This window comes from Schistocerca nitens, unplaced genomic scaffold (genome assembly GCF_023898315.1).
Source record: "Schistocerca nitens isolate TAMUIC-IGC-003100 unplaced genomic scaffold, iqSchNite1.1 HiC_scaffold_257, whole genome shotgun sequence".
Classification (NCBI taxonomy): domain Eukaryota; kingdom Metazoa; phylum Arthropoda; class Insecta; order Orthoptera; family Acrididae; genus Schistocerca; species Schistocerca nitens.
The window spans coordinates 13396-33812 of NW_026045798.1; the positions used below are offsets into that span (position 1 = coordinate 13396).

Consider the following 20417-nt stretch of genomic DNA (forward strand, 5'->3'; position numbering starts at 1 on the left):
ATACATATAATGGAGATCGCGTCTGACGCAGTGGGCTGAGCTTTGCTGTGTACCGGGCGGGTGCAGTCGCGAGAACTGCTTCCCCGGGCGCCTCCGCGGCCGTGATCGTCTAGTGGTTAGGACATTGCGTTGTGGCCGCAAAAACCCAGGTTCGAATCCTGGTCACGGCAATTTTGAAGGTTTTGCCTTGCTGTTGCTGCAATCATGATCGTCACCCAGTGTTTGAAATCACAATGCTCTCATCACTTTACACTCATGTTCCGCACGCCGCAGGTTGCACTACCATTTCATTATCAGCAACAAGAAATTCGGCCGCCCCAGGGCGTGGGTAGCTGCCTGAGAGGTTAAATATATAGTCGAAAGGGGCAGTTGTTTGAGGTGCGATGCATGAGCAGCGAGTCGCAGCACAACAGGAAACTGTGTCGTGCACTGTTTTCTAGAGACGCGGGGAACGCTGGCGCAGGTAGCGTGGCCGAGCGGTCTAAGGCGCTGGTTTAAGGCACCAGTCTCTTCGGAGGCGTGGGTTCGAATCCCACCGCTGCCAATTTTTACTTCTCGTTTTTGTGCCATTGCGCTGTGTTCTCGTGGGGTAGAACGCAGCTCCTGCGGCGGCCGCGTCGCGTAGGTAGCGTGGCCGAGCGGTCTAAGGCGCTGGTTTCAGGCACCAGTCTCTTCGGAGGCGTGGGTTCGAATCCCACCGCTGCCAACGTTTTCTGTCTCGAAAACAGGAGCACTGATTTCCCGCGAAGGAAATAGCGCAGCAAAGCGTGAGCGTCGCTCTCTTAAACTGTCGTAGCACAGTGCGCGGTGTAACAACAGGATTCACCGGCGCAGTTTGGTCTCATGATTGCTGGCGTTCGTCTCCACGAGATACGTCCAGAGCATGCCGTTCTACGAAGTGGAAGCGTTAATTTTTGCAGATGTCGTCAAGTAGCGGGTGGACGCTCACCGTGTTTGTTGGAGGAGTGCGTGTGTCGTTATCCGGTGTCGTCTAGTGGCTAGGATACCTGGCTCTCACCCAGGAGGCCCGGGTTCGATTCCCGGTACCGGAAATCCACCATTTTGTTGCTCCTCTTAGGCGACTTGTCCCGACTTTGCTCGACTGACGCTACGCTGACGCTTGCAGAAAAGCACGTTAAGTATGAATGACGGCCACAAGTGACGGCGAGAGAGATGCGACACCTGTCCACCTGTGGTCAACAGACTTGGAGGACTGCAAGACACTGCCAGGGAGATGAATGCAGCTACCCACTCTGGTTAGTGTCCTAACAGCGCAGGCACGTTTCGTTTGCCCGTATACATATAATGGAGATCGCGTCTGACGCAGTGGGCTGAGCTTTGCTGTGTACCGGGCGGGTGCAGTCGCGAGAACTGCTTCCCCGGGCGCCTCCGCGGCCGTGATCGTCTAGTGGTTAGGACATTGCGTTGTGGCCGCAAAAACCCAGGTTCGAATCCTGGTCACGGCAATTTTGAAGGTTTTGCCTTGCTGTTGCTGCAATCATGATCGTCACCCAGTGTTTGAAATCACAATGCTCTCATCACTTTACACTCATGTTCCGCACGCCGCAGGTTGCACTACCATTTCATTATCAGCAACAAGAAATTCGGCCGCCCCAGGGCGTGGGTAGCTGCCTGAGAGGTTAAATATATAGTCGAAAGGGGCAGTTGTTTGAGGTGCGATGCATGAGCAGCGAGTCGCAGCACAACAGGAAACTGTGTCGTGCACTGTTTTCTAGAGACGCGGGGAACGCTGGCGCAGGTAGCGTGGCCGAGCGGTCTAAGGCGCTGGTTTAAGGCACCAGTCTCTTCGGAGGCGTGGGTTCGAATCCCACCGCTGCCAATTTTTACTTCTCGTTTTTGTGCCATTGCGCTGTGTTCTCGTGGGGTAGAACGCAGCTCCTGCGGCGGCCGCGTCGCGTAGGTAGCGTGGCCGAGCGGTCTAAGGCGCTGGTTTCAGGCACCAGTCTCTTCGGAGGCGTGGGTTCGAATCCCACCGCTGCCAACGTTTTCTGTCTCGAAAACAGGAGCACTGATTTCCCGCGAAGGAAATAGCGCAGCAAAGCGTGAGCGTCGCTCTCTTAAACTGTCGTAGCACAGTGCGCGGTGTAACAACAGGATTCACCGGCGCAGTTTGGTCTCATGATTGCTGGCGTTCGTCTCCACGAGATACGTCCAGAGCATGCCGTTCTACGAAGTGGAAGCGTTAATTTTTGCAGATGTCGTCAAGTAGCGGGTGGACGCTCACCGTGTTTGTTGGAGGAGTGCGTGTGTCGTTATCCGGTGTCGTCTAGTGGCTAGGATACCTGGCTCTCACCCAGGAGGCCCGGGTTCGATTCCCGGTACCGGAAATCCACCATTTTGTTGCTCCTCTTAGGCGACTTGTCCCGACTTTGCTCGACTGACGCTACGCTGACGCTTGCAGAAAAGCACGTTAAGTATGAATGACGGCCACAAGTGACGGCGAGAGAGATGCGACACCTGTCCACCTGTGGTCAACAGACTTGGAGGACTGCAAGACACTGCCAGGGAGATGAATGCAGCTACCCACTCTGGTTAGTGTCCTAACAGCGCAGGCACGTTTCGTTTGCCCGTATACATATAATGGAGATCGCGTCTGACGCAGTGGGCTGAGCTTTGCTGTGTACCGGGCGGGTGCAGTCGCGAGAACTGCTTCCCCGGGCGCCTCCGCGGCCGTGATCGTCTAGTGGTTAGGACATTGCGTTGTGGCCGCAAAAACCCAGGTTCGAATCCTGGTCACGGCAATTTTGAAGGTTTTGCCTTGCTGTTGCTGCAATCATGATCGTCACCCAGTGTTTGAAATCACAATGCTCTCATCACTTTACACTCATGTTCCGCACGCCGCAGGTTGCACTACCATTTCATTATCAGCAACAAGAAATTCGGCCGCCCCAGGGCGTGGGTAGCTGCCTGAGAGGTTAAATATATAGTCGAAAGGGGCAGTTGTTTGAGGTGCGATGCATGAGCAGCGAGTCGCAGCACAACAGGAAACTGTGTCGTGCACTGTTTTCTAGAGACGCGGGGAACGCTGGCGCAGGTAGCGTGGCCGAGCGGTCTAAGGCGCTGGTTTAAGGCACCAGTCTCTTCGGAGGCGTGGGTTCGAATCCCACCGCTGCCAATTTTTACTTCTCATTTTTGTGCCATTGCGCTGTGTTCTCGTGGGGTAGAACGCAGCTCCTGCGGCGGCCGCGTCGCGTAGGTAGCGTGGCCGAGCGGTCTAAGGCGCTGGTTTCAGGCACCAGTCTCTTCGGAGGCGTGGGTTCGAATCCCACCGCTGCCAACGTTTTCTGTCTCGAAAACAGGAGCACTGATTTCCCGCGAAGGAAATAGCGCAGCAAAGCGTGAGCGTCGCTCTCTTAAACTGTCGTAGCACAGTGCGCGGTGTAACAACAGGATTCACCGGCGCAGTTTGGTCTCATGATTGCTGGCGTTCGTCTCCACGAGATACGTCCAGAGCATGCCGTTCTACGAAGTGGAAGCGTTAATTTTTGCAGATGTCGTCAAGTAGCGGGTGGACGCTCACCGTGTTTGTTGGAGGAGTGCGTGTGTCGTTATCCGGTGTCGTCTAGTGGCTAGGATACCTGGCTCTCACCCAGGAGGCCCGGGTTCGATTCCCGGTACCGGAAATCCACCATTTTGTTGCTCCTCTTAGGCGACTTGTCCCGACTTTGCTCGACTGACGCTACGCTGACGCTTGCAGAAAAGCACGTTAAGTATGAATGACGGCCACAAGTGACGGCGAGAGAGATGCGACACCTGTCCACCTGTGGTCAACAGACTTGGAGGACTGCAAGACACTGCCAGGGAGATGAATGCAGCTACCCACTCTGGTTAGTGTCCTAACAGCGCAGGCACGTTTCGTTTGCCCGTATACATATAATGGAGATCGCGTCTGACGCAGTGGGCTGAGCTTTGCTGTGTACCGGGCGGGTGCAGTCGCGAGAACTGCTTCCCCGGGCGCCTCCGCGGCCGTGATCGTCTAGTGGTTAGGACATTGCGTTGTGGCCGCAAAAACCCAGGTTCGAATCCTGGTCACGGCAATTTTGAAGGTTTTGCCTTGCTGTTGCTGCAATCATGATCGTCACCCAGTGTTTGAAATCACAATGCTCTCATCACTTTACACTCATGTTCCGCACGCCGCAGGTTGCACTACCATTTCATTATCAGCAACAAGAAATTCGGCCGCCCCAGGGCGTGGGTAGCTGCCTGAGAGGTTAAATATATAGTCGAAAGGGGCAGTTGTTTGAGGTGCGATGCATGAGCAGCGAGTCGCAGCACAACAGGAAACTGTGTCGTGCACTGTTTTCTAGAGACGCGGGGAACGCTGGCGCAGGTAGCGTGGCCGAGCGGTCTAAGGCGCTGGTTTAAGGCACCAGTCTCTTCGGAGGCGTGGGTTCGAATCCCACCGCTGCCAATTTTTACTTCTCGTTTTTGTGCCATTGCGCTGTGTTCTCGTGGGGTAGAACGCAGCTCCTGCGGCGGCCGCGTCGCGTAGGTAGCGTGGCCGAGCGGTCTAAGGCGCTGGTTTCAGGCACCAGTCTCTTCGGAGGCGTGGGTTCGAATCCCACCGCTGCCAACGTTTTCTGTCTCGAAAACAGGAGCACTGATTTCCCGCGAAGGAAATAGCGCAGCAAAGCGTGAGCGTCGCTCTCTTAAACTGTCGTAGCACAGTGCGCGGTGTAACAACAGGATTCACCGGCGCAGTTTGGTCTCATGATTGCTGGCGTTCGTCTCCACGAGATACGTCCAGAGCATGCCGTTCTACGAAGTGGAAGCGTTAATTTTTGCAGATGTCGTCAAGTAGCGGGTGGACGCTCACCGTGTTTGTTGGAGGAGTGCGTGTGTCGTTATCCGGTGTCGTCTAGTGGCTAGGATACCTGGCTCTCACCCAGGAGGCCCGGGTTCGATTCCCGGTACCGGAAATCCACCATTTTGTTGCTCCTCTTAGGCGACTTGTCCCGACTTTGCTCGACTGACGCTACGCTGACGCTTGCAGAAAAGCACGTTAAGTATGAATGACGGCCACAAGTGACGGCGAGAGAGATGCGACACCTGTCCACCTGTGGTCAACAGACTTGGAGGACTGCAAGACACTGCCAGGGAGATGAATGCAGCTACCCACTCTGGTTAGTGTCCTAACAGCGCAGGCACGTTTCGTTTGCCCGTATACATATAATGGAGATCGCGTCTGACGCAGTGGGCTGAGCTTTGCTGTGTACCGGGCGGGTGCAGTCGCGAGAACTGCTTCCCCGGGCGCCTCCGCGGCCGTGATCGTCTAGTGGTTAGGACATTGCGTTGTGGCCGCAAAAACCCAGGTTCGAATCCTGGTCACGGCAATTTTGAAGGTTTTGCCTTGCTGTTGCTGCAATCATGATCGTCACCCAGTGTTTGAAATCACAATGCTCTCATCACTTTACACTCATGTTCCGCACGCCGCAGGTTGCACTACCATTTCATTATCAGCAACAAGAAATTCGGCCGCCCCAGGGCGTGGGTAGCTGCCTGAGAGGTTAAATATATAGTCGAAAGGGGCAGTTGTTTGAGGTGCGATGCATGAGCAGCGAGTCGCAGCACAACAGGAAACTGTGTCGTGCACTGTTTTCTAGAGACGCGGGGAACGCTGGCGCAGGTAGCGTGGCCGAGCGGTCTAAGGCGCTGGTTTAAGGCACCAGTCTCTTCGGAGGCGTGGGTTCGAATCCCACCGCTGCCAATTTTTACTTCTCGTTTTTGTGCCATTGCGCTGTGTTCTCGTGGGGTAGAACGCAGCTCCTGCGGCGGCCGCGTCGCGTAGGTAGCGTGGCCGAGCGGTCTAAGGCGCTGGTTTCAGGCACCAGTCTCTTCGGAGGCGTGGGTTCGAATCCCACCGCTGCCAACGTTTTCTGTCTCGAAAACAGGAGCACTGATTTCCCGCGAAGGAAATAGCGCAGCAAAGCGTGAGCGTCGCTCTCTTAAACTGTCGTAGCACAGTGCGCGGTGTAACAACAGGATTCACCGGCGCAGTTTGGTCTCATGATTGCTGGCGTTCGTCTCCACGAGATACGTCCAGAGCATGCCGTTCTACGAAGTGGAAGCGTTAATTTTTGCAGATGTCGTCAAGTAGCGGGTGGACGCTCACCGTGTTTGTTGGAGGAGTGCGTGTGTCGTTATCCGGTGTCGTCTAGTGGCTAGGATACCTGGCTCTCACCCAGGAGGCCCGGGTTCGATTCCCGGTACCGGAAATCCACCATTTTGTTGCTCCTCTTAGGCGACTTGTCCCGACTTTGCTCGACTGACGCTACGCTGACGCTTGCAGAAAAGCACGTTAAGTATGAATGACGGCCACAAGTGACGGCGAGAGAGATGCGACACCTGTCCACCTGTGGTCAACAGACTTGGAGGACTGCAAGACACTGCCAGGGAGATGAATGCAGCTACCCACTCTGGTTAGTGTCCTAACAGCGCAGGCACGTTTCGTTTGCCCGTATACATATAATGGAGATCGCGTCTGACGCAGTGGGCTGAGCTTTGCTGTGTACCGGGCGGGTGCAGTCGCGAGAACTGCTTCCCCGGGCGCCTCCGCGGCCGTGATCGTCTAGTGGTTAGGACATTGCGTTGTGGCCGCAAAAACCCAGGTTCGAATCCTGGTCACGGCAATTTTGAAGGTTTTGCCTTGCTGTTGCTGCAATCATGATCGTCACCCAGTGTTTGAAATCACAATGCTCTCATCACTTTACACTCATGTTCCGCACGCCGCAGGTTGCACTACCATTTCATTATCAGCAACAAGAAATTCGGCCGCCCCAGGGCGTGGGTAGCTGCCTGAGAGGTTAAATATATAGTCGAAAGGGGCAGTTGTTTGAGGTGCGATGCATGAGCAGCGAGTCGCAGCACAACAGGAAACTGTGTCGTGCACTGTTTTCTAGAGACGCGGGGAACGCTGGCGCAGGTAGCGTGGCCGAGCGGTCTAAGGCGCTGGTTTAAGGCACCAGTCTCTTCGGAGGCGTGGGTTCGAATCCCACCGCTGCCAATTTTTACTTCTCGTTTTTGTGCCATTGCGCTGTGTTCTCGTGGGGTAGAACGCAGCTCCTGCGGCGGCCGCGTCGCGTAGGTAGCGTGGCCGAGCGGTCTAAGGCGCTGGTTTCAGGCACCAGTCTCTTCGGAGGCGTGGGTTCGAATCCCACCGCTGCCAACGTTTTCTGTCTCGAAAACAGGAGCACTGATTTCCCGCGAAGGAAATAGCGCAGCAAAGCGTGAGCGTCGCTCTCTTAAACTGTCGTAGCACAGTGCGCGGTGTAACAACAGGATTCACCGGCGCAGTTTGGTCTCATGATTGCTGGCGTTCGTCTCCACGAGATACGTCCAGAGCATGCCGTTCTACGAAGTGGAAGCGTTAATTTTTGCAGATGTCGTCAAGTAGCGGGTGGACGCTCACCGTGTTTGTTGGAGGAGTGCGTGTGTCGTTATCCGGTGTCGTCTAGTGGCTAGGATACCTGGCTCTCACCCAGGAGGCCCGGGTTCGATTCCCGGTACCGGAAATCCACCATTTTGTTGCTCCTCTTAGGCGACTTGTCCCGACTTTGCTCGACTGACGCTACGCTGACGCTTGCAGAAAAGCACGTTAAGTATGAATGACGGCCACAAGTGACGGCGAGAGAGATGCGACACCTGTCCACCTGTGGTCAACAGACTTGGAGGACTGCAAGACACTGCCAGGGAGATGAATGCAGCTACCCACTCTGGTTAGTGTCCTAACAGCGCAGGCACGTTTCGTTTGCCCGTATACATATAATGGAGATCGCGTCTGACGCAGTGGGCTGAGCTTTGCTGTGTACCGGGCGGGTGCAGTCGCGAGAACTGCTTCCCCGGGCGCCTCCGCGGCCGTGATCGTCTAGTGGTTAGGACATTGCGTTGTGGCCGCAAAAACCCAGGTTCGAATCCTGGTCACGGCAATTTTGAAGGTTTTGCCTTGCTGTTGCTGCAATCATGATCGTCACCCAGTGTTTGAAATCACAATGCTCTCATCACTTTACACTCATGTTCCGCACGCCGCAGGTTGCACTACCATTTCATTATCAGCAACAAGAAATTCGGCCGCCCCAGGGCGTGGGTAGCTGCCTGAGAGGTTAAATATATAGTCGAAAGGGGCAGTTGTTTGAGGTGCGATGCATGAGCAGCGAGTCGCAGCACAACAGGAAACTGTGTCGTGCACTGTTTTCTAGAGACGCGGGGAACGCTGGCGCAGGTAGCGTGGCCGAGCGGTCTAAGGCGCTGGTTTAAGGCACCAGTCTCTTCGGAGGCGTGGGTTCGAATCCCACCGCTGCCAATTTTTACTTCTCGTTTTTGTGCCATTGCGCTGTGTTCTCGTGGGGTAGAACGCAGCTCCTGCGGCGGCCGCGTCGCGTAGGTAGCGTGGCCGAGCGGTCTAAGGCGCTGGTTTCAGGCACCAGTCTCTTCGGAGGCGTGGGTTCGAATCCCACCGCTGCCAACGTTTTCTGTCTCGAAAACAGGAGCACTGATTTCCCGCGAAGGAAATAGCGCAGCAAAGCGTGAGCGTCGCTCTCTTAAACTGTCGTAGCACAGTGCGCGGTGTAACAACAGGATTCACCGGCGCAGTTTGGTCTCATGATTGCTGGCGTTCGTCTCCACGAGATACGTCCAGAGCATGCCGTTCTACGAAGTGGAAGCGTTAATTTTTGCAGATGTCGTCAAGTAGCGGGTGGACGCTCACCGTGTTTGTTGGAGGAGTGCGTGTGTCGTTATCCGGTGTCGTCTAGTGGCTAGGATACCTGGCTCTCACCCAGGAGGCCCGGGTTCGATTCCCGGTACCGGAAATCCACCATTTTGTTGCTCCTCTTAGGCGACTTGTCCCGACTTTGCTCGACTGACGCTACGCTGACGCTTGCAGAAAAGCACGTTAAGTATGAATGACGGCCACAAGTGACGGCGAGAGAGATGCGACACCTGTCCACCTGTGGTCAACAGACTTGGAGGACTGCAAGACACTGCCAGGGAGATGAATGCAGCTACCCACTCTGGTTAGTGTCCTAACAGCGCAGGCACGTTTCGTTTGCCCGTATACATATAATGGAGATCGCGTCTGACGCAGTGGGCTGAGCTTTGCTGTGTACCGGGCGGGTGCAGTCGCGAGAACTGCTTCCCCGGGCGCCTCCGCGGCCGTGATCGTCTAGTGGTTAGGACATTGCGTTGTGGCCGCAAAAACCCAGGTTCGAATCCTGGTCACGGCAATTTTGAAGGTTTTGCCTTGCTGTTGCTGCAATCATGATCGTCACCCAGTGTTTGAAATCACAATGCTCTCATCACTTTACACTCATGTTCCGCACGCCGCAGGTTGCACTACCATTTCATTATCAGCAACAAGAAATTCGGCCGCCCCAGGGCGTGGGTAGCTGCCTGAGAGGTTAAATATATAGTCGAAAGGGGCAGTTGTTTGAGGTGCGATGCATGAGCAGCGAGTCGCAGCACAACAGGAAACTGTGTCGTGCACTGTTTTCTAGAGACGCGGGGAACGCTGGCGCAGGTAGCGTGGCCGAGCGGTCTAAGGCGCTGGTTTAAGGCACCAGTCTCTTCGGAGGCGTGGGTTCGAATCCCACCGCTGCCAATTTTTACTTCTCGTTTTTGTGCCATTGCGCTGTGTTCTCGTGGGGTAGAACGCAGCTCCTGCGGCGGCCGCGTCGCGTAGGTAGCGTGGCCGAGCGGTCTAAGGCGCTGGTTTCAGGCACCAGTCTCTTCGGAGGCGTGGGTTCGAATCCCACCGCTGCCAACGTTTTCTGTCTCGAAAACAGGAGCACTGATTTCCCGCGAAGGAAATAGCGCAGCAAAGCGTGAGCGTCGCTCTCTTAAACTGTCGTAGCACAGTGCGCGGTGTAACAACAGGATTCACCGGCGCAGTTTGGTCTCATGATTGCTGGCGTTCGTCTCCACGAGATACGTCCAGAGCATGCCGTTCTACGAAGTGGAAGCGTTAATTTTTGCAGATGTCGTCAAGTAGCGGGTGGACGCTCACCGTGTTTGTTGGAGGAGTGCGTGTGTCGTTATCCGGTGTCGTCTAGTGGCTAGGATACCTGGCTCTCACCCAGGAGGCCCGGGTTCGATTCCCGGTACCGGAAATCCACCATTTTGTTGCTCCTCTTAGGCGACTTGTCCCGACTTTGCTCGACTGACGCTACGCTGACGCTTGCAGAAAAGCACGTTAAGTATGAATGACGGCCACAAGTGACGGCGAGAGAGATGCGACACCTGTCCACCTGTGGTCAACAGACTTGGAGGACTGCAAGACACTGCCAGGGAGATGAATGCAGCTACCCACTCTGGTTAGTGTCCTAACAGCGCAGGCACGTTTCGTTTGCCCGTATACATATAATGGAGATCGCGTCTGACGCAGTGGGCTGAGCTTTGCTGTGTACCGGGCGGGTGCAGTCGCGAGAACTGCTTCCCCGGGCGCCTCCGCGGCCGTGATCGTCTAGTGGTTAGGACATTGCGTTGTGGCCGCAAAAACCCAGGTTCGAATCCTGGTCACGGCAATTTTGAAGGTTTTGCCTTGCTGTTGCTGCAATCATGATCGTCACCCAGTGTTTGAAATCACAATGCTCTCATCACTTTACACTCATGTTCCGCACGCCGCAGGTTGCACTACCATTTCATTATCAGCAACAAGAAATTCGGCCGCCCCAGGGCGTGGGTAGCTGCCTGAGAGGTTAAATATATAGTCGAAAGGGGCAGTTGTTTGAGGTGCGATGCATGAGCAGCGAGTCGCAGCACAACAGGAAACTGTGTCGTGCACTGTTTTCTAGAGACGCGGGGAACGCTGGCGCAGGTAGCGTGGCCGAGCGGTCTAAGGCGCTGGTTTAAGGCACCAGTCTCTTCGGAGGCGTGGGTTCGAATCCCACCGCTGCCAATTTTTACTTCTCGTTTTTGTGCCATTGCGCTGTGTTCTCGTGGGGTAGAACGCAGCTCCTGCGGCGGCCGCGTCGCGTAGGTAGCGTGGCCGAGCGGTCTAAGGCGCTGGTTTCAGGCACCAGTCTCTTCGGAGGCGTGGGTTCGAATCCCACCGCTGCCAACGTTTTCTGTCTCGAAAACAGGAGCACTGATTTCCCGCGAAGGAAATAGCGCAGCAAAGCGTGAGCGTCGCTCTCTTAAACTGTCGTAGCACAGTGCGCGGTGTAACAACAGGATTCACCGGCGCAGTTTGGTCTCATGATTGCTGGCGTTCGTCTCCACGAGATACGTCCAGAGCATGCCGTTCTACGAAGTGGAAGCGTTAATTTTTGCAGATGTCGTCAAGTAGCGGGTGGACGCTCACCGTGTTTGTTGGAGGAGTGCGTGTGTCGTTATCCGGTGTCGTCTAGTGGCTAGGATACCTGGCTCTCACCCAGGAGGCCCGGGTTCGATTCCCGGTACCGGAAATCCACCATTTTGTTGCTCCTCTTAGGCGACTTGTCCCGACTTTGCTCGACTGACGCTACGCTGACGCTTGCAGAAAAGCACGTTAAGTATGAATGACGGCCACAAGTGACGGCGAGAGAGATGCGACACCTGTCCACCTGTGGTCAACAGACTTGGAGGACTGCAAGACACTGCCAGGGAGATGAATGCAGCTACCCACTCTGGTTAGTGTCCTAACAGCGCAGGCACGTTTCGTTTGCCCGTATACATATAATGGAGATCGCGTCTGACGCAGTGGGCTGAGCTTTGCTGTGTACCGGGCGGGTGCAGTCGCGAGAACTGCTTCCCCGGGCGCCTCCGCGGCCGTGATCGTCTAGTGGTTAGGACATTGCGTTGTGGCCGCAAAAACCCAGGTTCGAATCCTGGTCACGGCAATTTTGAAGGTTTTGCCTTGCTGTTGCTGCAATCATGATCGTCACCCAGTGTTTGAAATCACAATGCTCTCATCACTTTACACTCATGTTCCGCACGCCGCAGGTTGCACTACCATTTCATTATCAGCAACAAGAAATTCGGCCGCCCCAGGGCGTGGGTAGCTGCCTGAGAGGTTAAATATATAGTCGAAAGGGGCAGTTGTTTGAGGTGCGATGCATGAGCAGCGAGTCGCAGCACAACAGGAAACTGTGTCGTGCACTGTTTTCTAGAGACGCGGGGAACGCTGGCGCAGGTAGCGTGGCCGAGCGGTCTAAGGCGCTGGTTTAAGGCACCAGTCTCTTCGGAGGCGTGGGTTCGAATCCCACCGCTGCCAATTTTTACTTCTCGTTTTTGTGCCATTGCGCTGTGTTCTCGTGGGGTAGAACGCAGCTCCTGCGGCGGCCGCGTCGCGTAGGTAGCGTGGCCGAGCGGTCTAAGGCGCTGGTTTCAGGCACCAGTCTCTTCGGAGGCGTGGGTTCGAATCCCACCGCTGCCAACGTTTTCTGTCTCGAAAACAGGAGCACTGATTTCCCGCGAAGGAAATAGCGCAGCAAAGCGTGAGCGTCGCTCTCTTAAACTGTCGTAGCACAGTGCGCGGTGTAACAACAGGATTCACCGGCGCAGTTTGGTCTCATGATTGCTGGCGTTCGTCTCCACGAGATACGTCCAGAGCATGCCGTTCTACGAAGTGGAAGCGTTAATTTTTGCAGATGTCGTCAAGTAGCGGGTGGACGCTCACCGTGTTTGTTGGAGGAGTGCGTGTGTCGTTATCCGGTGTCGTCTAGTGGCTAGGATACCTGGCTCTCACCCAGGAGGCCCGGGTTCGATTCCCGGTACCGGAAATCCACCATTTTGTTGCTCCTCTTAGGCGACTTGTCCCGACTTTGCTCGACTGACGCTACGCTGACGCTTGCAGAAAAGCACGTTAAGTATGAATGACGGCCACAAGTGACGGCGAGAGAGATGCGACACCTGTCCACCTGTGGTCAACAGACTTGGAGGACTGCAAGACACTGCCAGGGAGATGAATGCAGCTACCCACTCTGGTTAGTGTCCTAACAGCGCAGGCACGTTTCGTTTGCCCGTATACATATAATGGAGATCGCGTCTGACGCAGTGGGCTGAGCTTTGCTGTGTACCGGGCGGGTGCAGTCGCGAGAACTGCTTCCCCGGGCGCCTCCGCGGCCGTGATCGTCTAGTGGTTAGGACATTGCGTTGTGGCCGCAAAAACCCAGGTTCGAATCCTGGTCACGGCAATTTTGAAGGTTTTGCCTTGCTGTTGCTGCAATCATGATCGTCACCCAGTGTTTGAAATCACAATGCTCTCATCACTTTACACTCATGTTCCGCACGCCGCAGGTTGCACTACCATTTCATTATCAGCAACAAGAAATTCGGCCGCCCCAGGGCGTGGGTAGCTGCCTGAGAGGTTAAATATATAGTCGAAAGGGGCAGTTGTTTGAGGTGCGATGCATGAGCAGCGAGTCGCAGCACAACAGGAAACTGTGTCGTGCACTGTTTTCTAGAGACGCGGGGAACGCTGGCGCAGGTAGCGTGGCCGAGCGGTCTAAGGCGCTGGTTTAAGGCACCAGTCTCTTCGGAGGCGTGGGTTCGAATCCCACCGCTGCCAATTTTTACTTCTCGTTTTTGTGCCATTGCGCTGTGTTCTCGTGGGGTAGAACGCAGCTCCTGCGGCGGCCGCGTCGCGTAGGTAGCGTGGCCGAGCGGTCTAAGGCGCTGGTTTCAGGCACCAGTCTCTTCGGAGGCGTGGGTTCGAATCCCACCGCTGCCAACGTTTTCTGTCTCGAAAACAGGAGCACTGATTTCCCGCGAAGGAAATAGCGCAGCAAAGCGTGAGCGTCGCTCTCTTAAACTGTCGTAGCACAGTGCGCGGTGTAACAACAGGATTCACCGGCGCAGTTTGGTCTCATGATTGCTGGCGTTCGTCTCCACGAGATACGTCCAGAGCATGCCGTTCTACGAAGTGGAAGCGTTAATTTTTGCAGATGTCGTCAAGTAGCGGGTGGACGCTCACCGTGTTTGTTGGAGGAGTGCGTGTGTCGTTATCCGGTGTCGTCTAGTGGCTAGGATACCTGGCTCTCACCCAGGAGGCCCGGGTTCGATTCCCGGTACCGGAAATCCACCATTTTGTTGCTCCTCTTAGGCGACTTGTCCCGACTTTGCTCGACTGACGCTACGCTGACGCTTGCAGAAAAGCACGTTAAGTATGAATGACGGCCACAAGTGACGGCGAGAGAGATGCGACACCTGTCCACCTGTGGTCAACAGACTTGGAGGACTGCAAGACACTGCCAGGGAGATGAATGCAGCTACCCACTCTGGTTAGTGTCCTAACAGCGCAGGCACGTTTCGTTTGCCCGTATACATATAATGGAGATCGCGTCTGACGCAGTGGGCTGAGCTTTGCTGTGTACCGGGCGGGTGCAGTCGCGAGAACTGCTTCCCCGGGCGCCTCCGCGGCCGTGATCGTCTAGTGGTTAGGACATTGCGTTGTGGCCGCAAAAACCCAGGTTCGAATCCTGGTCACGGCAATTTTGAAGGTTTTGCCTTGCTGTTGCTGCAATCATGATCGTCACCCAGTGTTTGAAATCACAATGCTCTCATCACTTTACACTCATGTTCCGCACGCCGCAGGTTGCACTACCATTTCATTATCAGCAACAAGAAATTCGGCCGCCCCAGGGCGTGGGTAGCTGCCTGAGAGGTTAAATATATAGTCGAAAGGGGCAGTTGTTTGAGGTGCGATGCATGAGCAGCGAGTCGCAGCACAACAGGAAACTGTGTCGTGCACTGTTTTCTAGAGACGCGGGGAACGCTGGCGCAGGTAGCGTGGCCGAGCGGTCTAAGGCGCTGGTTTAAGGCACCAGTCTCTTCGGAGGCGTGGGTTCGAATCCCACCGCTGCCAATTTTTACTTCTCGTTTTTGTGCCATTGCGCTGTGTTCTCGTGGGGTAGAACGCAGCTCCTGCGGCGGCCGCGTCGCGTAGGTAGCGTGGCCGAGCGGTCTAAGGCGCTGGTTTCAGGCACCAGTCTCTTCGGAGGCGTGGGTTCGAATCCCACCGCTGCCAACGTTTTCTGTCTCGAAAACAGGAGCACTGATTTCCCGCGAAGGAAATAGCGCAGCAAAGCGTGAGCGTCGCTCTCTTAAACTGTCGTAGCACAGTGCGCGGTGTAACAACAGGATTCACCGGCGCAGTTTGGTCTCATGATTGCTGGCGTTCGTCTCCACGAGATACGTCCAGAGCATGCCGTTCTACGAAGTGGAAGCGTTAATTTTTGCAGATGTCGTCAAGTAGCGGGTGGACGCTCACCGTGTTTGTTGGAGGAGTGCGTGTGTCGTTATCCGGTGTCGTCTAGTGGCTAGGATACCTGGCTCTCACCCAGGAGGCCCGGGTTCGATTCCCGGTACCGGAAATCCACCATTTTGTTGCTCCTCTTAGGCGACTTGTCCCGACTTTGCTCGACTGACGCTACGCTGACGCTTGCAGAAAAGCACGTTAAGTATGAATGACGGCCACAAGTGACGGCGAGAGAGATGCGACACCTGTCCACCTGTGGTCAACAGACTTGGAGGACTGCAAGACACTGCCAGGGAGATGAATGCAGCTACCCACTCTGGTTAGTGTCCTAACAGCGCAGGCACGTTTCGTTTGCCCGTATACATATAATGGAGATCGCGTCTGACGCAGTGGGCTGAGCTTTGCTGTGTACCGGGCGGGTGCAGTCGCGAGAACTGCTTCCCCGGGCGCCTCCGCGGCCGTGATCGTCTAGTGGTTAGGACATTGCGTTGTGGCCGCAAAAACCCAGGTTCGAATCCTGGTCACGGCAATTTTGAAGGTTTTGCCTTGCTGTTGCTGCAATCATGATCGTCACCCAGTGTTTGAAATCACAATGCTCTCATCACTTTACACTCATGTTCCGCACGCCGCAGGTTGCACTACCATTTCATTATCAGCAACAAGAAATTCGGCCGCCCCAGGGCGTGGGTAGCTGCCTGAGAGGTTAAATATATAGTCGAAAGGGGCAGTTGTTTGAGGTGCGATGCATGAGCAGCGAGTCGCAGCACAACAGGAAACTGTGTCGTGCACTGTTTTCTAGAGACGCGGGGAACGCTGGCGCAGGTAGCGTGGCCGAGCGGTCTAAGGCGCTGGTTTAAGGCACCAGTCTCTTCGGAGGCGTGGGTTCGAATCCCACCGCTGCCAATTTTTACTTCTCGTTTTTGTGCCATTGCGCTGTGTTCTCGTGGGGTAGAACGCAGCTCCTGCGGCGGCCGCGTCGCGTAGGTAGCGTGGCCGAGCGGTCTAAGGCGCTGGTTTCAGGCACCAGTCTCTTCGGAGGCGTGGGTTCGAATCCCACCGCTGCCAACGTTTTCTGTCTCGAAAACAGGAGCACTGATTTCCCGCGAAGGAAATAGCGCAGCAAAGCGTGAGCGTCGCTCTCTTAAACTGTCGTAGCACAGTGCGCGGTGTAACAACAGGATTCACCGGCGCAGTTTGGTCTCATGATTGCTGGCGTTCGTCTCCACGAGATACGTCCAGAGCATGCCGTTCTACGAAGTGGAAGCGTTAATTTTTGCAGATGTCGTCAAGTAGCGGGTGGACGCTCACCGTGTTTGTTGGAGGAGTGCGTGTGTCGTTATCCGGTGTCGTCTAGTGGCTAGGATACCTGGCTCTCACCCAGGAGGCCCGGGTTCGATTCCCGGTACCGGAAATCCACCATTTTGTTGCTCCTCTTAGGCGACTTGTCCCGACTTTGCTCGACTGACGCTACGCTGACGCTTGCAGAAAAGCACGTTAAGTATGAATGACGGCCACAAGTGACGGCGAGAGAGATGCGACACCTGTCCACCTGTGGTCAACAGACTTGGAGGACTGCAAGACACTGCCAGGGAGATGAATGCAGCTACCCACTCTGGTTAGTGTCCTAACAGCGCAGGCACGTTTCGTTTGCCCGTATACATATAATGGAGATCGCGTCTGACGCAGTGGGCTGAGCTTTGCTGTGTACCGGGCGGGTGCAGTCGCGAGAACTGCTTCCCCGGGCGCCTCCGCGGCCGTGATCGTCTAGTGGTTAGGACATTGCGTTGTGGCCGCAAAAACCCAGGTTCGAATCCTGGTCACGGCAATTTTGAAGGTTTTGCCTTGCTGTTGCTGCAATCATGATCGTCACCCCAGTGTTTGAAATCACAATGCTCTCATCACTTTACACTCATGTTCCGCACGCCGCAGGTTGCACTACCATTTCATTATCAGCAACAAGAAATTCGGCCGCCCCAGGGCGTGGGTAGCTGCCTGAGAGGTTAAATATATAGTCGAAAGGGGCAGTTGTTTGAGGTGCGATGCATGAGCAGCGAGTCGCAGCACAACAGGAAACTGTGTCGTGCACTGTTTTCTAGAGACGCGGGGAACGCTGGCGCAGGTAGCGTGGCCGAGCGGTCTAAGGCGCTGGTTTAAGGCACCAGTCTCTTCGGAGGCGTGGGTTCGAATCCCACCGCTGCCAATTTTTACTTCTCGTTTTTGTGCCATTGCGCTGTGTTCTCGTGGGGTAGAACGCAGCTCCTGCGGCGGCCGCGTCGCGTAGGTAGCGTGGCCGAGCGGTCTAAGGCGCTGGTTTCAGGCACCAGTCTCTTCGGAGGCGTGGGTTCGAATCCCACCGCTGCCAACGTTTTCTGTCTCGAAAACAGGAGCACTGATTTCCCGCGAAGGAAATAGCGCAGCAAAGCGTGAGCGTCGCTCTCTTAAACTGTCGTAGCACAGTGCGCGGTGTAACAACAGGATTCACCGGCGCAGTTTGGTCTCATGATTGCTGGCGTTCGTCTCCACGAGATACGTCCAGAGCATGCCGTTCTACGAAGTGGAAGCGTTAATTTTTGCAGATGTCGTCAAGTAGCGGGTGGACGCTCACCGTGTTTGTTGGAGGAGTGCGTGTGTCGTTATCCGGTGTCGTCTAGTGGCTAGGATACCTGGCTCTCACCCAGGAGGCCCGGGTTCGATTCCCGGTACCGGAAATCCACCATTTTGTTGCTCCTCTTAGGCGACTTGTCCCCGACTTTGCTCGACTGACGCTACGCTGACGCTTGCAGAAAAGCACGTAAGTATGAATGACGGCCACAAGTGACGGCGAGAGAGATGCGACACCTGTCCACCTGTGGTCAACAGACTTGGAGGACTGCAAGACACTGCCAGGGAGATGAATGCAGCTACCCACTCTGGTTAGTGTCCTAACAGCGCAGGCACGTTTCGTTTGCCCGTATACATATAATGGAGATCGCGTCTGACGCAGTGGGCTGAGCTTTGCTGTGTACCGGGCGGGTGCAGTCGCGAGAACTGCTTCCCCGGGCGCCTCCGCGGCCGTGATCGTCTAGTGGTTAGGACATTGCGTTGTGGCCGCAAAAACCCAGGTTCGAATCCTGGTCACGGCAATTTTGAAGGTTTTGCCTTGCTGTTGCTGCAATCATGATCGTCACCCAGTGTTTGAAATCACAATGCTCTCATCACTTTACACTCATGTTCCGCACGCCGCAGGTTGCACTACCATTTCATTATCAGCAACAAGAAATTCGGCCGCCCCAGGGCGTGGGTAGCTGCCTGAGAGGTTAAATATATAGTCGAAAGGGGCAGTTGTTTGAGGTGCGATGCATGAGCAGCGAGTCGCAGCACAACAGGAAACTGTGTCGTGCACTGTTTTCTAGAGACGCGGGGAACGCTGGCGCAGGTAGCGTGGCCGAGCGGTCTAAGGCGCTGGTTTAAGGCACCAGTCTCTTCGGAGGCGTGGGTTCGAATCCCACCGCTGCCAATTTTTACTTCTCGTTTTTGTGCCATTGCGCTGTGTTCTCGTGGGGTAGAACGCAGCTCCTGCGGCGGCCGCGTCGCGTAGGTAGCGTGGCCGAGCGGTCTAAGGCGCTGGTTTCAGGCACCAGTCTCTTCGGAGGCGTGGGTTCGAATCCCACCGCTGCCAACGTTTTCTGTCTCGAAAACAGGAGCACTGATTTCCCGCGAAGGAAATAGCGCAGCAAAGCGTGAGCGTCGCTCTCTTAAACTGTCGTAGCACAGTGCGCGGTGTAACAACAGGATTCACCGGCGCAGTTTGGTCTCATGATTGCTGGCGTTCGTCTCCACGAGATACGTCCAGAGCATGCCGTTCTACGAAGTGGAAGCGTTAATTTTTGCAGATGTCGTCAAGTAGCGGGTGGACGCTCACCGTGTTTGTTGGAGGAGTGCGTGTGTCGTTATCCGGTGTCGTCTAGTGGCTAGGATACCTGGCTCTCACCCAGGAGGCCCGGGTTCGATTCCCGGTACCGGAAATCCACCATTTTGTTGCTCCTCTTAGGCGACTTGTCCCGACTTTGCTCGACTGACGCTACGCTGACGCTTGCAGAAAAGCACGTTAAGTATGAATGACGGCCACAAGTGACGGCGAGAGAGATGCGACACCTGTCCACCTGTGGTCAACAGACTTGGAGGACTGCAAGACACTGCCAGGGAGATGAATGCAGCTACCCACTCTGGTTAGTGTCCTAACAGCGCAGGCACGTTTCGTTTGCCCGTATACATATAATGGAGATCGCGTCTGACGCAGTGGGCTGAGCTTTGCTGTGTACCGGGCGGGTGCAGTCGCGAGAACTGCTTCCCCGGGCGCCTCCGCGGCCGTGATCGTCTAGTGGTTAGGACATTGCGTTGTGGCCGCAAAAAACCCAGGTTCGAATCCTGGTCACGGCAATTTTGAAGGTTTTGCCTTGCTGTTGCTGCAATCATGATCGTCACCCAGTGTTTGAAATCACAATGCTCTCATCACTTTACACTCATGTTCCGCACGCCGCAGGTTGCACTACCATTTCATTATCAGCAACAAGAAATTCGGCCGCCCCAGGGCGTGGGTAGCTGCCTGAGAGGTTAAATATATAGTCGAAAGGGGCAGTTGTTTGAGGTGCGATGCATGAGCAGCGAGTCGCAGCACAACAGGAAACTGTGTCGTGCACTGTTTTCTAGAGACGCGGGGAACGCTGGCGCAGGTAGCGTGGCCGAGCGGTCTAAGGCGCTGGTTTAAGGCACCAGTCTCTTCGGAGGCGTGGGTTCGAATCCCACCGCTGCCAATTTTTACTTCTCGTTTTTGTGCCATTGCGCTGTGTTCTCGTGGGGTAGAACGCAGCTCCTGCGGCGGCCGCGTCGCGTAGGTAGCGTGGCCGAGCGGTCTAAGGCGCTGGTTTCAGGCACCAGTCTCTTCGGAGGCGTGGGTTCGAATCCCACCGCTGCCAACGTTTTCTGTCTCGAAAACAGGAGCACTGATTTCCCGCGAAGGAAATAGCGCAGCAAAGCGTGAGCGTCGCTCTCTTAAACTGTCGTAGCACAGTGCGCGGTGTAACAACAGGATTCACCGGCGCAGTTTGGTCTCATGATTGCTGGCGTTCGTCTCCACGAGATACGTCCAGAGCATGCCGTTCTACGAAGTGGAAGCGTTAATTTTTGCAGATGTCGTCAAGTAGCGGGTGGACGCTCACCGTGTTTGTTGGAGGAGTGCGTGTGT

At 55.3% G+C, this 20417-nt stretch overlaps 63 non-coding genes across 63 annotated transcripts; all 63 read left to right on the top strand.

The window, feature by feature from the left end:
- Positions 1–98: 98 nt before the first annotated feature.
- Positions 99–170, top strand: Trnah-gug (transfer RNA histidin (anticodon GUG)). The gene has a single exon. It is a non-coding gene; the product is annotated as a tRNA-His (tRNA).
- A 292-nt stretch (positions 171–462) lies between these two features.
- Positions 463–544, top strand: Trnal-aag (transfer RNA leucine (anticodon AAG)). The gene has a single exon. It is a non-coding gene; the product is annotated as a tRNA-Leu (tRNA).
- An 80-nt stretch (positions 545–624) lies between these two features.
- On the top strand, positions 625–706 carry Trnal-cag (transfer RNA leucine (anticodon CAG)). Its single transcript has one exon. It is a non-coding gene; the product is annotated as a tRNA-Leu (tRNA).
- A 274-nt stretch (positions 707–980) lies between these two features.
- Trnae-cuc (transfer RNA glutamic acid (anticodon CUC)) lies at positions 981–1052 on the top strand. Its single transcript has one exon. It is a non-coding gene; the product is annotated as a tRNA-Glu (tRNA).
- Positions 1053–1394: 342 nt separating this feature from the next.
- Trnah-gug (transfer RNA histidin (anticodon GUG)) lies at positions 1395–1466 on the top strand. The gene has a single exon. It is a non-coding gene; the product is annotated as a tRNA-His (tRNA).
- Positions 1467–1758: 292 nt separating this feature from the next.
- On the top strand, positions 1759–1840 carry Trnal-aag (transfer RNA leucine (anticodon AAG)). The gene has a single exon. It is a non-coding gene; the product is annotated as a tRNA-Leu (tRNA).
- An 80-nt stretch (positions 1841–1920) lies between these two features.
- On the top strand, positions 1921–2002 carry Trnal-cag (transfer RNA leucine (anticodon CAG)). The gene has a single exon. It is a non-coding gene; the product is annotated as a tRNA-Leu (tRNA).
- Positions 2003–2276: 274 nt separating this feature from the next.
- Positions 2277–2348, top strand: Trnae-cuc (transfer RNA glutamic acid (anticodon CUC)). The gene has a single exon. It is a non-coding gene; the product is annotated as a tRNA-Glu (tRNA).
- Positions 2349–2690: 342 nt separating this feature from the next.
- On the top strand, positions 2691–2762 carry Trnah-gug (transfer RNA histidin (anticodon GUG)). The gene has a single exon. It is a non-coding gene; the product is annotated as a tRNA-His (tRNA).
- Positions 2763–3054: 292 nt separating this feature from the next.
- Trnal-aag (transfer RNA leucine (anticodon AAG)) lies at positions 3055–3136 on the top strand. The gene has a single exon. It is a non-coding gene; the product is annotated as a tRNA-Leu (tRNA).
- An 80-nt stretch (positions 3137–3216) lies between these two features.
- Trnal-cag (transfer RNA leucine (anticodon CAG)) lies at positions 3217–3298 on the top strand. Its single transcript has one exon. It is a non-coding gene; the product is annotated as a tRNA-Leu (tRNA).
- Positions 3299–3572: 274 nt separating this feature from the next.
- Trnae-cuc (transfer RNA glutamic acid (anticodon CUC)) lies at positions 3573–3644 on the top strand. Its single transcript has one exon. It is a non-coding gene; the product is annotated as a tRNA-Glu (tRNA).
- A 342-nt stretch (positions 3645–3986) lies between these two features.
- Trnah-gug (transfer RNA histidin (anticodon GUG)) lies at positions 3987–4058 on the top strand. The gene has a single exon. It is a non-coding gene; the product is annotated as a tRNA-His (tRNA).
- Positions 4059–4350: 292 nt separating this feature from the next.
- Positions 4351–4432, top strand: Trnal-aag (transfer RNA leucine (anticodon AAG)). The gene has a single exon. It is a non-coding gene; the product is annotated as a tRNA-Leu (tRNA).
- Positions 4433–4512: 80 nt separating this feature from the next.
- Trnal-cag (transfer RNA leucine (anticodon CAG)) lies at positions 4513–4594 on the top strand. The gene has a single exon. It is a non-coding gene; the product is annotated as a tRNA-Leu (tRNA).
- A 274-nt stretch (positions 4595–4868) lies between these two features.
- Positions 4869–4940, top strand: Trnae-cuc (transfer RNA glutamic acid (anticodon CUC)). Its single transcript has one exon. It is a non-coding gene; the product is annotated as a tRNA-Glu (tRNA).
- A 342-nt stretch (positions 4941–5282) lies between these two features.
- Trnah-gug (transfer RNA histidin (anticodon GUG)) lies at positions 5283–5354 on the top strand. Its single transcript has one exon. It is a non-coding gene; the product is annotated as a tRNA-His (tRNA).
- Positions 5355–5646: 292 nt separating this feature from the next.
- Trnal-aag (transfer RNA leucine (anticodon AAG)) lies at positions 5647–5728 on the top strand. Its single transcript has one exon. It is a non-coding gene; the product is annotated as a tRNA-Leu (tRNA).
- Positions 5729–5808: 80 nt separating this feature from the next.
- Trnal-cag (transfer RNA leucine (anticodon CAG)) lies at positions 5809–5890 on the top strand. Its single transcript has one exon. It is a non-coding gene; the product is annotated as a tRNA-Leu (tRNA).
- Positions 5891–6164: 274 nt separating this feature from the next.
- Trnae-cuc (transfer RNA glutamic acid (anticodon CUC)) lies at positions 6165–6236 on the top strand. The gene has a single exon. It is a non-coding gene; the product is annotated as a tRNA-Glu (tRNA).
- Positions 6237–6578: 342 nt separating this feature from the next.
- Positions 6579–6650, top strand: Trnah-gug (transfer RNA histidin (anticodon GUG)). Its single transcript has one exon. It is a non-coding gene; the product is annotated as a tRNA-His (tRNA).
- A 292-nt stretch (positions 6651–6942) lies between these two features.
- Trnal-aag (transfer RNA leucine (anticodon AAG)) lies at positions 6943–7024 on the top strand. The gene has a single exon. It is a non-coding gene; the product is annotated as a tRNA-Leu (tRNA).
- An 80-nt stretch (positions 7025–7104) lies between these two features.
- Positions 7105–7186, top strand: Trnal-cag (transfer RNA leucine (anticodon CAG)). The gene has a single exon. It is a non-coding gene; the product is annotated as a tRNA-Leu (tRNA).
- Positions 7187–7460: 274 nt separating this feature from the next.
- On the top strand, positions 7461–7532 carry Trnae-cuc (transfer RNA glutamic acid (anticodon CUC)). Its single transcript has one exon. It is a non-coding gene; the product is annotated as a tRNA-Glu (tRNA).
- Positions 7533–7874: 342 nt separating this feature from the next.
- Positions 7875–7946, top strand: Trnah-gug (transfer RNA histidin (anticodon GUG)). The gene has a single exon. It is a non-coding gene; the product is annotated as a tRNA-His (tRNA).
- Positions 7947–8238: 292 nt separating this feature from the next.
- Positions 8239–8320, top strand: Trnal-aag (transfer RNA leucine (anticodon AAG)). Its single transcript has one exon. It is a non-coding gene; the product is annotated as a tRNA-Leu (tRNA).
- An 80-nt stretch (positions 8321–8400) lies between these two features.
- Positions 8401–8482, top strand: Trnal-cag (transfer RNA leucine (anticodon CAG)). Its single transcript has one exon. It is a non-coding gene; the product is annotated as a tRNA-Leu (tRNA).
- A 274-nt stretch (positions 8483–8756) lies between these two features.
- Trnae-cuc (transfer RNA glutamic acid (anticodon CUC)) lies at positions 8757–8828 on the top strand. Its single transcript has one exon. It is a non-coding gene; the product is annotated as a tRNA-Glu (tRNA).
- Positions 8829–9170: 342 nt separating this feature from the next.
- On the top strand, positions 9171–9242 carry Trnah-gug (transfer RNA histidin (anticodon GUG)). The gene has a single exon. It is a non-coding gene; the product is annotated as a tRNA-His (tRNA).
- Positions 9243–9534: 292 nt separating this feature from the next.
- On the top strand, positions 9535–9616 carry Trnal-aag (transfer RNA leucine (anticodon AAG)). Its single transcript has one exon. It is a non-coding gene; the product is annotated as a tRNA-Leu (tRNA).
- Positions 9617–9696: 80 nt separating this feature from the next.
- Positions 9697–9778, top strand: Trnal-cag (transfer RNA leucine (anticodon CAG)). The gene has a single exon. It is a non-coding gene; the product is annotated as a tRNA-Leu (tRNA).
- Positions 9779–10052: 274 nt separating this feature from the next.
- Trnae-cuc (transfer RNA glutamic acid (anticodon CUC)) lies at positions 10053–10124 on the top strand. Its single transcript has one exon. It is a non-coding gene; the product is annotated as a tRNA-Glu (tRNA).
- Positions 10125–10466: 342 nt separating this feature from the next.
- Positions 10467–10538, top strand: Trnah-gug (transfer RNA histidin (anticodon GUG)). The gene has a single exon. It is a non-coding gene; the product is annotated as a tRNA-His (tRNA).
- Positions 10539–10830: 292 nt separating this feature from the next.
- Trnal-aag (transfer RNA leucine (anticodon AAG)) lies at positions 10831–10912 on the top strand. Its single transcript has one exon. It is a non-coding gene; the product is annotated as a tRNA-Leu (tRNA).
- Positions 10913–10992: 80 nt separating this feature from the next.
- Positions 10993–11074, top strand: Trnal-cag (transfer RNA leucine (anticodon CAG)). Its single transcript has one exon. It is a non-coding gene; the product is annotated as a tRNA-Leu (tRNA).
- Positions 11075–11348: 274 nt separating this feature from the next.
- Positions 11349–11420, top strand: Trnae-cuc (transfer RNA glutamic acid (anticodon CUC)). Its single transcript has one exon. It is a non-coding gene; the product is annotated as a tRNA-Glu (tRNA).
- Positions 11421–11762: 342 nt separating this feature from the next.
- Positions 11763–11834, top strand: Trnah-gug (transfer RNA histidin (anticodon GUG)). Its single transcript has one exon. It is a non-coding gene; the product is annotated as a tRNA-His (tRNA).
- A 292-nt stretch (positions 11835–12126) lies between these two features.
- On the top strand, positions 12127–12208 carry Trnal-aag (transfer RNA leucine (anticodon AAG)). Its single transcript has one exon. It is a non-coding gene; the product is annotated as a tRNA-Leu (tRNA).
- An 80-nt stretch (positions 12209–12288) lies between these two features.
- Trnal-cag (transfer RNA leucine (anticodon CAG)) lies at positions 12289–12370 on the top strand. The gene has a single exon. It is a non-coding gene; the product is annotated as a tRNA-Leu (tRNA).
- A 274-nt stretch (positions 12371–12644) lies between these two features.
- Positions 12645–12716, top strand: Trnae-cuc (transfer RNA glutamic acid (anticodon CUC)). Its single transcript has one exon. It is a non-coding gene; the product is annotated as a tRNA-Glu (tRNA).
- A 342-nt stretch (positions 12717–13058) lies between these two features.
- On the top strand, positions 13059–13130 carry Trnah-gug (transfer RNA histidin (anticodon GUG)). The gene has a single exon. It is a non-coding gene; the product is annotated as a tRNA-His (tRNA).
- Positions 13131–13422: 292 nt separating this feature from the next.
- Positions 13423–13504, top strand: Trnal-aag (transfer RNA leucine (anticodon AAG)). The gene has a single exon. It is a non-coding gene; the product is annotated as a tRNA-Leu (tRNA).
- Positions 13505–13584: 80 nt separating this feature from the next.
- On the top strand, positions 13585–13666 carry Trnal-cag (transfer RNA leucine (anticodon CAG)). Its single transcript has one exon. It is a non-coding gene; the product is annotated as a tRNA-Leu (tRNA).
- A 274-nt stretch (positions 13667–13940) lies between these two features.
- On the top strand, positions 13941–14012 carry Trnae-cuc (transfer RNA glutamic acid (anticodon CUC)). The gene has a single exon. It is a non-coding gene; the product is annotated as a tRNA-Glu (tRNA).
- Positions 14013–14354: 342 nt separating this feature from the next.
- On the top strand, positions 14355–14426 carry Trnah-gug (transfer RNA histidin (anticodon GUG)). Its single transcript has one exon. It is a non-coding gene; the product is annotated as a tRNA-His (tRNA).
- Positions 14427–14718: 292 nt separating this feature from the next.
- On the top strand, positions 14719–14800 carry Trnal-aag (transfer RNA leucine (anticodon AAG)). Its single transcript has one exon. It is a non-coding gene; the product is annotated as a tRNA-Leu (tRNA).
- An 80-nt stretch (positions 14801–14880) lies between these two features.
- On the top strand, positions 14881–14962 carry Trnal-cag (transfer RNA leucine (anticodon CAG)). Its single transcript has one exon. It is a non-coding gene; the product is annotated as a tRNA-Leu (tRNA).
- Positions 14963–15236: 274 nt separating this feature from the next.
- Positions 15237–15308, top strand: Trnae-cuc (transfer RNA glutamic acid (anticodon CUC)). Its single transcript has one exon. It is a non-coding gene; the product is annotated as a tRNA-Glu (tRNA).
- A 342-nt stretch (positions 15309–15650) lies between these two features.
- On the top strand, positions 15651–15722 carry Trnah-gug (transfer RNA histidin (anticodon GUG)). Its single transcript has one exon. It is a non-coding gene; the product is annotated as a tRNA-His (tRNA).
- Positions 15723–16014: 292 nt separating this feature from the next.
- On the top strand, positions 16015–16096 carry Trnal-aag (transfer RNA leucine (anticodon AAG)). Its single transcript has one exon. It is a non-coding gene; the product is annotated as a tRNA-Leu (tRNA).
- Positions 16097–16176: 80 nt separating this feature from the next.
- On the top strand, positions 16177–16258 carry Trnal-cag (transfer RNA leucine (anticodon CAG)). Its single transcript has one exon. It is a non-coding gene; the product is annotated as a tRNA-Leu (tRNA).
- A 274-nt stretch (positions 16259–16532) lies between these two features.
- Positions 16533–16604, top strand: Trnae-cuc (transfer RNA glutamic acid (anticodon CUC)). Its single transcript has one exon. It is a non-coding gene; the product is annotated as a tRNA-Glu (tRNA).
- Positions 16605–16946: 342 nt separating this feature from the next.
- On the top strand, positions 16947–17018 carry Trnah-gug (transfer RNA histidin (anticodon GUG)). Its single transcript has one exon. It is a non-coding gene; the product is annotated as a tRNA-His (tRNA).
- A 293-nt stretch (positions 17019–17311) lies between these two features.
- On the top strand, positions 17312–17393 carry Trnal-aag (transfer RNA leucine (anticodon AAG)). The gene has a single exon. It is a non-coding gene; the product is annotated as a tRNA-Leu (tRNA).
- Positions 17394–17473: 80 nt separating this feature from the next.
- Trnal-cag (transfer RNA leucine (anticodon CAG)) lies at positions 17474–17555 on the top strand. The gene has a single exon. It is a non-coding gene; the product is annotated as a tRNA-Leu (tRNA).
- A 274-nt stretch (positions 17556–17829) lies between these two features.
- Trnae-cuc (transfer RNA glutamic acid (anticodon CUC)) lies at positions 17830–17901 on the top strand. The gene has a single exon. It is a non-coding gene; the product is annotated as a tRNA-Glu (tRNA).
- A 342-nt stretch (positions 17902–18243) lies between these two features.
- Positions 18244–18315, top strand: Trnah-gug (transfer RNA histidin (anticodon GUG)). The gene has a single exon. It is a non-coding gene; the product is annotated as a tRNA-His (tRNA).
- A 292-nt stretch (positions 18316–18607) lies between these two features.
- On the top strand, positions 18608–18689 carry Trnal-aag (transfer RNA leucine (anticodon AAG)). Its single transcript has one exon. It is a non-coding gene; the product is annotated as a tRNA-Leu (tRNA).
- An 80-nt stretch (positions 18690–18769) lies between these two features.
- On the top strand, positions 18770–18851 carry Trnal-cag (transfer RNA leucine (anticodon CAG)). Its single transcript has one exon. It is a non-coding gene; the product is annotated as a tRNA-Leu (tRNA).
- A 274-nt stretch (positions 18852–19125) lies between these two features.
- Trnae-cuc (transfer RNA glutamic acid (anticodon CUC)) lies at positions 19126–19197 on the top strand. Its single transcript has one exon. It is a non-coding gene; the product is annotated as a tRNA-Glu (tRNA).
- Positions 19198–19539: 342 nt separating this feature from the next.
- Positions 19540–19612, top strand: Trnah-gug (transfer RNA histidin (anticodon GUG)). Its single transcript has one exon. It is a non-coding gene; the product is annotated as a tRNA-His (tRNA).
- A 292-nt stretch (positions 19613–19904) lies between these two features.
- Positions 19905–19986, top strand: Trnal-aag (transfer RNA leucine (anticodon AAG)). Its single transcript has one exon. It is a non-coding gene; the product is annotated as a tRNA-Leu (tRNA).
- An 80-nt stretch (positions 19987–20066) lies between these two features.
- On the top strand, positions 20067–20148 carry Trnal-cag (transfer RNA leucine (anticodon CAG)). Its single transcript has one exon. It is a non-coding gene; the product is annotated as a tRNA-Leu (tRNA).
- Positions 20149–20417: the final 269 nt, after the last annotated feature.